The 10,375-nt window shown below is 39.6% G+C and overlaps 2 long non-coding RNA genes across 2 annotated transcripts in view; both read left to right on the forward strand.

Moving 5' to 3' along the window:
• LOC109135585 (uncharacterized) overlaps window positions 1-5,931 on the forward strand; it is a 46,366-nt gene extending 40,435 nt beyond the window's left edge. Inside the window, exons 3-4 of the long non-coding RNA XR_007276116.2 lie at window positions 4,879-4,945; window positions 5,648-5,931. This is a non-coding gene — a long non-coding RNA (uncharacterized LOC109135585). The remainder of the gene's footprint in view (window positions 1-4,878; window positions 4,946-5,647) is intronic.
• Window positions 5,932-8,542: 2,611 nt separating this feature from the next.
• Window positions 8,543-10,375, forward strand: LOC104898635 (uncharacterized). The gene is made up of 2 exons (XR_002040423.3): window positions 8,543-8,915; window positions 9,062-10,375. It is a non-coding gene; the product is annotated as an uncharacterized LOC104898635 (long non-coding RNA).

The following is a 10,375-nucleotide window of genomic DNA, read 5'->3' on the forward strand; positions in this document are numbered from 1 at the left end:
GCCTAAGACCTCTGGAATGTCTGAATTCCTCTGATTGACGTCCGTTAATCAGAACACGGGAAGAAGCATTAGAAATGCAGCTCATTATAAGTTCAATAGCAGGAGGGTCAAGGTGAAGGTTTATGAGACACTCCCTAACGAGAGCCCACTCGACTCGGTCATAACCCTTTTCTAGGTCAATTTTCAGCGCGAACCACCCCCACTTGCCTTTCTTCTTGTTCATGGAGTGTAGCACTTCAGAAGCTACCACAAGATTTATATCCGGACCCATACCCTTTATAAAACTATTTTGATTTTGGGATATCCACGATGGGATTAAGGGTTTAAGACGGGATACCAGAATCTTAGTGACCAGCTTATAGAGCGTATTACACAGACTAATAGGCCGGAACTGCTTGACTGTATCCGGGGAATTCTGTTTGGTGATGAGGCAAATCAAAGCCTGACAGATATTTTCCGGGACCCGGCTTTGCCTAAACCACTCTTTTATGTCTCTACATACGTCATCTCCTACGACATCCCAAGATTTTTGGAAGAAAATTGGGTGGAAACCATCCGGACCCGGTGCTTTAAGGGGTTTCATGCTGAACAGTAGGGCCATTTTAATTTCGAGAGAGGAAGGCACATAGCCTATATTACTACCCAGGTCCACCCCCCAACTCTTATTCCACAGAGAAGATAATTTCTCTGTAGAGTACAGGTTCTGATAGAAGGCTAGAATTAAGTCGTGGATGCCCCTCTGGTCAGTCACCTCATTCCCAACATTATCCCGCAACCTATTAATCCTAGCAGCATTACGCTTAATCATGACACTTCTATGAAAGAATCTCGTGTTTCGGTCCCCCTCCCCCACCCTATCCATTCGGCTCTTTGTTTTCCAAAGTACCTTTTCCTGGTCTAAGGTCTTAATCAGGTCATTTTGGAGATGAGATTCCAGGCCTTGATGAAAGGAGGACGTAGGGTGAGACTGGAGATAGGACTGGGTACCCTTCAACCTAGCTAGGAGGTGGCGCTTCCTACGGTAAACATTCCCAAACGTTGTATGATTCCATTCTATGAGGGTCTCCTTAAACGCATTCAAACTTTCATGTATCGATACACACGGGTTCGGCCACTCAGGAAGGGCCCCCTCTCTAAACCTACTATCAAGAAGCCACATTGGTTCAAAACAAAACGGCTTCTCACCTTGGACAAAGGGGTCATTTTCGAATTTAAGAAGAATGGGGCAATGGTCAGAGGTGATTCTCGGTAGGTGCCACAGATTGGCATTAGGAAATAACTGGATCCACTCAGTATTGGCCCACCCTCTATCAAGTCTCTCAAAGATCGGTTTTGACTTTCTTTTATTGGTCCAAGTAAACTTGGGCCCATTGAAGCCTAAGTCTACAAGCTGACAATTGTCCATCGTGGAGGCAAATAAATTCGCTCTTCTTCTAGAAACAGGCCTACCTCCCATTTTTTCATTTTGATTCACAACATCATTAAAGTCTCCTATGACTAACCAAGGCTTATCCAAATTATGAGCAAAGCCCTCCAAATCATTCTATAATTTTTGACGAGTATGAAATTTAGGACTAGCATAAATTGACGTAAGCACAAAGGAAGTGTTTGTAGAACGTACCTCAACCACGCCATAGACTCCCTGGGCACCTTCTCCTATAACATGAAAATCTAGGCTGTGCGATTTCCACAACAGGAGAATGCCTCCCACAAACCCATCAGGTTCAAGCAGATGCCAAGAGTCGAAGCCCAAATCAGCAATAATAGCATCAGTCTTCTCACGCCCCACCCAAGTCTCCGCAAGAATCACCAATGACGGGAGATGGTGCTGCATAAGGAGCCTAAAATTCAGTTTAAAGGAAGGTCTAGCCAGCCCTCGAACATTCCAGAAGAGCACAGTCATTCCTTTTCTTATGGGGGGTTTTTCAAGGAGCATCTTTAAGATCCCCTCATTTCCTACCACCCACGGGTCTACTTCGGCTCCGGTTTGGGGGCATGTCCATGTTTTCCTGTGTGGCCATAGTATCACTTCGGCTTCTCGAGGGCTTTTTAGCTCGTTTCCCACGGCCCATGTTGTTGTGATCCCCAACTGTTTCATCGGGAGGTGAAGTCTTGAAAGTAGCAGAGCATTGGAGTTGCTCCTCGCGATCATGCGCACGTCCCTCACTTTGACCAAAATGAGTGTGCGTATCATAGGTAGGAGGGGTGCTGGATCCACCAGGGTCCCAAACTTGCCAGCATGGCTCTTTCTTCGCTCTCTACTCCTACCTCTTTCTCTAAAAACCACTTCAGAAATATTTTCATGGTTTGGGGGAGGTGATGTGCATCTAGGACTTGAGGGACATGAGTTGGCCGAAACTCGAAATCCGAGTACATCATCAGGTGGTTGGCTGACTCGGGGTTTAGTGTCGGGTTGGCAATGAGGGCCTTCACCTCTTTGAAGGTTAATTCCGTGTAAAATTCGTTGGGATCCTCCAGACTGTCGGGGAGATAATACTCCACCTCCTCGATGTTGAGCTCCGCTTTGAGTGGCCGGACTGGTCGAGCAAACAAAACCGGGCTGCGGGGGCATGTCGACATGACTCGGGGTTCCGGAGGTGAGTTGGGTGGCGACAAAGGCGGTGGTGGGGATAGTGATCCGGACAGATCGAGGAAACTCGGGTCGCAGGGCCTCCACATTTTGGGAAGAAGGGGTATCTTTTTTTGCTGGAGAGGGGGTTTTTTTTTGTTAATGAAACTGAACTGGGTTGAAGGTTGGTATATAAAGGAGATGGGGAAGGGTGGATAACAGATGGGGAAATGGGCACCAGCTGGGCTACGGTACCTTTTTCTGGGGAAGGAGGGGGTTGGGTACATTTTTCTGAGAAAGGCTGGGGGTTAGATTTGACGGGAGGTTTGGATTTTTTGGCAGCCAAATCTTCCACTTCGCCCCTTTTCGAGATAGTCTCAAGGAAAGAAGGATTTTCCTCCTGCAAATTCTGCAACGCCGCATATTTATTTCCATCCCCTGGCAGATTTTTGAAATCCAAAACAGCATTGGGAGGATGCGTATGAACAAGAGTGTGGGTCACATCAGAGCCTCCCTTTTCTCTCACCTCATCATTCACCCTCACCCCTTCTTTCCTAGGTGTCCATTTGGGCTTTGAAGTGGCCCTACCCATCCTACTTTTCCCAAAGTCAACTTTCTTATTTTGTTTCTTGCTTTCCACGTAGCTCCATGCAGGCTCACATAATTTTCCAATCTTCAATACACCACCTTCACCATTGTTAACCTTTTCTGGAGCTTTTAGAACTTCCGATTGCATGACCGGACATCCCTTAACATTATGACCCACCTTACAACATTTATGGCACAACCAAGGGGAGTCGGAATAAACCAGTTCATGGCACGTTTCTCCCACCCAAACCCGGCCCGGGACGCTGTAGTTCGCGCGCATCAACACACAAACCGAAGCGAAACGTTTCCGGTCTGCTTCCAACGAGTGAGCGTCAATTTTGACAATGCTACCTAAGGAATTTCCTATAGAGTGCAGTATTTCCTTACAAAAGAACTCTAGGGGGAGTTCCGGCACGCTAACCCATATGGGGTATTGAGAGATTATGGCGCTGGACGGCTTGAACCCCGCTTGCCATGCTTGAACCCAAATGAGGGAGCCCATGACAAACCATGGCCCCTCTGCAAGAATTCTCGATTTCTCATAAGCCGAGTCACAGTTGAGGCTGTAAAAACCCTTCCCCAAAGAGATGAGGTCGGTATTCGACTTCCAGTTCCACAGTTTTTTTAACTTCTTCTTAAGGAAATCATGAGAGAAAGATTTCCCTACTACCTTACATATGATTGCATCGCTCCAAGGTTTCACAAGATCCCAGTATAGCTTTTCGGATATCGGAACAAAAATGTCATCCCCTTGACATTGTTTGGGCTGGGTCTCTGCATATGGGACCTTAATAATTTGTACCGGAACGACCTCAGAGATTTCATTTGGGAGCTTTCCAGAACTGCACGCTATTTCTTTGAACGACCGCTCGGGGAGGAATGAAGGGGGAGGGGGGTGTAAGGACGACGATGGATGGCCGACGTTGGGGGCGACTACGATGGCATCCGCTTGAACCTCAGGGGATTGCTTCGGAAGTCTCTGGCTAGGCTCCTCACTTAGGGCCTTGAGGGCGGTGGTGGAAGTTTCAGAATGTGGTGTTTCGGGTGGGGAAGGAGGAGAGCATTCTCTCTCATGTTTTTTAATCCAATTGGTTCATGTTTGATGCATATAATTTGATGTAGTTAACATCTTCAAATTTGGTTTTGTGTTGACCAATTAGTAGTGGTTAGTAGTTGTATGATCATTAGTTTTGTTAGATTAAATAAGTCTGTAAGTAATTTGGTTCATTGGGGCTTCATGTGCGTGGCCTCCATATATGGTGATTTCTCATGCACCCTGTTCTATAATGTCTTTAGCTCATGTTAGGAACTTGATTGTAACTTGTAAGTAAAGAAGAGTATTACACTTAGTGCATACAGTAATATATAGTAGATGGAGATACACGCATATATAGGGCTTTAGATGATCATGATGGTCAACTACCTATATGGTTATGTATAAGTTTAGTCTTGTTCATGTATAGTTTAATACATACTCTGTATATAGCTAAGTGGGATGTTTTGCTTGTATAGTGTTGCACTATGTTAAGTATACTGCATAATTTTTACTTATTATGACAATCAATCCTTTAGTTGCATTTTTTTTAACGCTAGATTTTTGATAAGTTCTCATGAATGGTAGTGCTCATTAAACGACTAGATTTTTTAACTTGGAATGTATAAAGTTGAGTCAACTTTAGGTATATAACAAGTTACTTATACTATGTGTTATTATATTGTAGAACACGGGTTTGTAGAGGAACCTTTTTGACTTGAGATTGAGGTACATTGACTGTGTTTGCTATTGAGGTAAGATTTCTTACTATGCTTGTACAGATGAGTTGAGAAACTGTTTTATAATGTTTGGAAATTTATTTTTACAATGAGATTGTTTTATGAAGTTTATACGTTGAGATTTAAATGGTTCTCGATATTTATATTGAAAGAGTTTATGAGATTATTCATAAGATTTATATTAAAAGGAGGAAGTTCCTCAATGTTACCAAGTTGAGATTTTGAAAGGAGGAAGTTCCTCACCCTTACGAGGGTTTATAGAGTTTTATTGTGGGGTTGCCGGTAAGCGGTATTCTCCGAGTTTGGAAGTATGTTGAGTTAACAGTGTCTCAACAATATATTTTAGTAGTTGGGTGTATGTTAATCAATACACTTGCCATTAGTCTTCCTTCTTGGTTCGTTATCAAGTTAGGGGTATGCATACTAGGGACTTTGGTGTTTACCTTGTCTAGTGAGCCTAGCTAGCTCATTAGATTTTTATTTATTACTTCCTACTCACAGATTATGAAAGATTATATTTGAAAGTTTTACAGAATAGTTCAGAAAGAAAGAAAGATGGTTATTAGAAAGTTAATTATATATATATAATCTGTACACCTTTTAAATGAATTTGTAAGATATTCCTATATATCTTACCTGCACATTGAATAGTTTTGTTTTATTTCAGTATTAAATCTTGCTCAGCCTTTGGCTGATATTACAGTGTTTAATGTGCAGGGACTTGAAGATAGTTAGCTCCAGTTGGGTTAAAGAGTGCGTTGGATCCATTTTGATTTAATAAGACTTTAAAAAGACTTCAGCTGTTATTTATTTGACTATAAGATTTATATTATGGTTTGTAATAATTTATTTACATTCTATTTTAGTTGGTCTGTAATAATTAGTTAAAATTTTTGGTTATTGTTTTAGTTAGAACCATTAGCCTTGCGGTTATTATTAATAATTATCGCGGCGTAGCACCTTTGGATTTCCGAGTTTATTATATTAAGTTGTTTTTAGAAGTATTGGAAATTCAGGGTTGTTACAACAATCATCTAAAACACTTGAACCTCCTTGTCTATGTGGATTATGATGATATCCATATTCAATTCGCCCTCATATCTACACCCAACATCATCATCACTCTGGGTGTTAATGCAGATCTACTCGATGGGGAGGACTGCTGGTTGGTGTCATAGCTTAGAGGTAGAGATACACCGACTCTTATTTCTGGATTATCATCATCAATCTCAATTGCACTTTCACCAACAATCATCAACCATTCAGCTACAAAATTTTAATTTGTTATAAATTATTGTTCCATTGAACTCATTATAACATTAATAATTCGTGTGAATTACATATTTACTTATTTTTTTTACCTGGATTCATGTGTTTAATAGCACCCTCAGCCATGTTATTTCCGAAACTATCAAGCTTCTCCTTGTAGACGTATAAATGAAAATATTATAGTATTATATTATACTATCTACAAAAGATATAAATACAAATCTGAAAGTTAAAAGCTAAATATTACTTGATTGAAAGCTTTAATATCATTGTCCATATTGGGTTCTATTTTCTAAATGACCTTCTTCACCCCCGACATCACCTCATTGTCATCAATAATCTGGTCATTTGAATAATAAAATTGTGGATCGAGAAAATGACCTTCATTCAGTAGTAAAAGATGATATAATAGTCAGTAATAATAATTGTGATATTAAGTAATATCTATTGGAAAATTGCATTTTAGTTGAATTCACCAGCAGAATGCAGATCATGATGTAGTTGAAAATTCCAACTTTCATCAATAATTTTTCGGTAGGTTCTGTAGTACCTACAATCCTTTCCTATAGCCAACTTGGTTCTTTCCATTGCCTCGTAGATGAAACCCATAGTCGTTTTTCATCCCCATCAACAAGCCTTAGAACCTTTAAAAGTGGCTCCATTATTTTTAGAACCTCGTTTGCCTTATTCCAAAACATAATAACATTCTCCGTTTGTGCAAGTAAAAGCTCACGGACCTTTTTTGCATTGTCATCGGTCATTTTACCCCATCTAGATTGCTTCCATTCGGGAGATTCAAACATATCCCGCAGATCATTATTATGCGTGACAATGCTCTCTAACGACACAAAATTTGTCGCAAATCTAGTGATGCCAAGCCACAAGAGCTCTCGATTGTTGGTGGTCTTTTTCATATATTTCACGCTCCAGGTCGAATTGTAGATGAAGCTAGATATCGAATTTGCTTGTGATATAACATCTTTGATTGAAGACTTCTTTATTATGTCCTCCAATATAAGATCTATAGAATGAGCAACACAATGAGCACAATATATATGCGGAAAAGCGTCCATTAGTTTTTTTCCTGCGGCCTTCATGGCAGCCTCATTATTGGTCACTACTTGGACCACTCGATCTGGTCCAACTTCTTTTACTACTTTTTTCATCAAAGAAAAATAGTAGTCAATATTTCTTGACGATACATTGGTGGCATCAACTGATTTGTGAAATACCATGCCACGAGAAGAATACACAAGGTAATTCAAAATGTGCATTCTGGTTGGACTATTCCATCCATCAGACATTATTGTCATACCTCTCTCATCCCACACCTTGGCAAATGTGCCTATATATTCCTTCATCAATCTATATTCTTCTCGGAGATTACTTCTGCAAGCTCATATGCAGATGGAGCTCTTACATCAGCTGAAGTTTCACGAATGACATTCATTAATGGGTTAGTGAATGCCGAAATAACAGCGGTAAATGGTTGGTTGTTATCTATGATCCAGTTACCAAATGCTTTCGTAACTTTTTCATTTTGCCTCTTTAGCCAACTAGTGTTGATCTTTCTTTATCTTTTCACCTTTTTCATTTTTTCTAAATATATCTCAAGTGCTCTTAGCCTCGGTGCAGGAGTGGATACTGGTTCATACATTCTATTCCTAGCTCGTTGTTGACCTCCTTCTCTAACAGCAAATGATCTATTTATTCGAGGGACCCCACTCCCACTACCACCTTCATAGTTACTATTTCTCCCCTTCAACATATCACACTCCCTTTCAAATTGTTGTTGCATTCGACTATCCCGCATTCCCATAAACATACTTGGATAATCCTTGTCATCAAAATCACAACAATTGATATATATCTCATTATTTCTTGTTCAAAATTAAACTATCTCCGCTGCTTATTTGTTTTGGATTTCATACTCTTTTAGTAGATTGTGCATTTCTTTATCCTTTTTTTCACTTCCCTCTTCTCAAACCATCTTTTTCTTTGATTAAAGAATCATCTCAACTTTCATCCTTAATAGGTAAGACATACACCCTTCTTTATTTAAGTATTTTATTTTTCCACAAGTTAATTAATTAGTTGTTATATGAATTGTTAATTATTTTAATTCATTTATTAGTTAAATAATATTTAAATAATTATTTGTGTGAGAAGTATCCCAAATAGTGTTTCAATATAATATGGTACTATAAATGAAAAAAAAAATGAAAAAACAAGCTTCAAAACCGACTTATATGAATTTTCCCAATAAATTCACACCGCAACTGACTCAAAACGTTCTATTTGGCCATTATGGGTCCTTCCCGCAAAAACGCGACCGCGTTTTTTCCCATAGTTGGCAACCCTTAGGGTCACTCAGTCAATCCCCTTTGTTATATTCTTAGCTAGCTAATCTTCAGCTTAAGCTCACCCACTTCAATTAATTCTTTAATAAATCATCAAAAATCAAACAAAACGCAAACTGTGATAGATGAAAGTAGGGGAGAAAGTAAATGCAATTAATTTAATTTTGATGATGATTTCGCACGCATAACGTGCATATAAAGCTAGTCCCTTTAAAGCAATTAGGAGGGTATTACAGGAAGAATATTCATATATTGTTGTTTGCTGCATATTTGGCGTACATAGACATAGAACGAATACTGAGGGAGCTGGAAGAATTCCAAAGACAAAGATTCAACAGTGCAGCTCAACTCAATAGGTGACCTTATTACTCACACCCATTAATTACATAACACAAAAGGAAATCAATCAAGTTTATACTATTACATGTCCTGGAAAACATTCTGTTTTATAGCATTACATGAATGTTTATACTATTACTCACACCCATAAATTCTGTAATAGTTCAAGATCCGAGCAGGCTATGGCTGATCTGTGTTTGGGCCTCTACTTCCTTCTAATTCTGGGCCGTGATGTTAGTCAATATGTTGCAGCAGTTGGAAGTTCAGTTCGATAGTTAAGTGTAGGTGAAGAAGTTTTTGGGGCATTGCATCCGACCGCTATCAGGGGTACATCAACTGACTATGACATCCTTTCAGCCGAAGAAGTTTCGAAAAAACAGCAGCCATGAGTCATGTGCTAAGTCCCAAGGAGCTGATAAGCTTCAACTTTACATCAGAAGCTAGGCCTTTTTTCACAAAATATGATGTCTTCTTCCATTTTCTGCTTCTCTTAATTGGTATAGTATCTTTAGTCTTTACACGATTCTTATCACCTCTGCTGCTATGTTCCTGATATTTCATAGAGAGGTCAATTAGTTATGTGGGTCAAGCATCCATGCAGAACTTCTTTTCTAGATGGCATATGCTTTTATTGTGTTTTGTGTTGATTTGACTGGATACTGTTGTGAAAGTTATTGTATTGTACAGAACGCTTATTGTGTGATTCCCTTCGCTGCACTCAAGGATTGCTTCAGGCCGGGTATCATCTAAGACATTTTTTCTTGTATGTATATTGTAATTAAAATTAATCTGAACTGTGCAGCCTCTTACTGTTTGTGTTCAATATGGTGTTAATTCTGATTTTTTTATCAGCTATATAGAATTGTATTTGATCTATATCTTGCATGGATGGATGGCAGCCAATGCGCAAACTTCAGCTTAGGCGACAAGATGGTCAGCTGTGTTATTATGTATAAGCTAATATGGGAGTTCTTGTCATCTTAATCGAGAAAGTATTTGTGATTGTGATCTGTGTTTTCTGGAGGATAGGGTCTGTTATATATATATATATGTATTTCAAACATGAAGCTTGTTTGACACCTGAGTTCTGCTTGCTGCGGTGGTACGAAAAGCTCACAGATGTTGATGAGGTTTGAGTGATAAACATGGTGGCCCACATTACGATTTGGCCCTTGGAGGATAGGAAAATTCATGTTATCACTCCTGAATCCTGACTGCAGAACTGAATACTTGGAGGATAACCTTAAGGGAGTTCTGTTCGAGGAAAATTGAGAACAGACTCTATCCCTAGCTTAATCAACGGATTCCCTTTTTGTTTATTGTAAAGGAAATGTTGTTCCTTAACCTTTAAGTTTCATTGGTGTTTGTTTTGTTTCCACTTTCCATTATACTTTGTTTATTATCTGGTTTTCAATATGCATGAACTCAGTTGGTATGCTTTTGAAGTAATGGCATGAATTTTAGTTTTTACTTGTCA

The sequence above is a fragment of the Beta vulgaris genome, chromosome 7 (assembly GCF_026745355.1).
Source record: "Beta vulgaris subsp. vulgaris cultivar EL10 chromosome 7, EL10.2, whole genome shotgun sequence".
In the NCBI taxonomy this organism is placed as follows: domain Eukaryota; kingdom Viridiplantae; phylum Streptophyta; class Magnoliopsida; order Caryophyllales; family Amaranthaceae; genus Beta; species Beta vulgaris.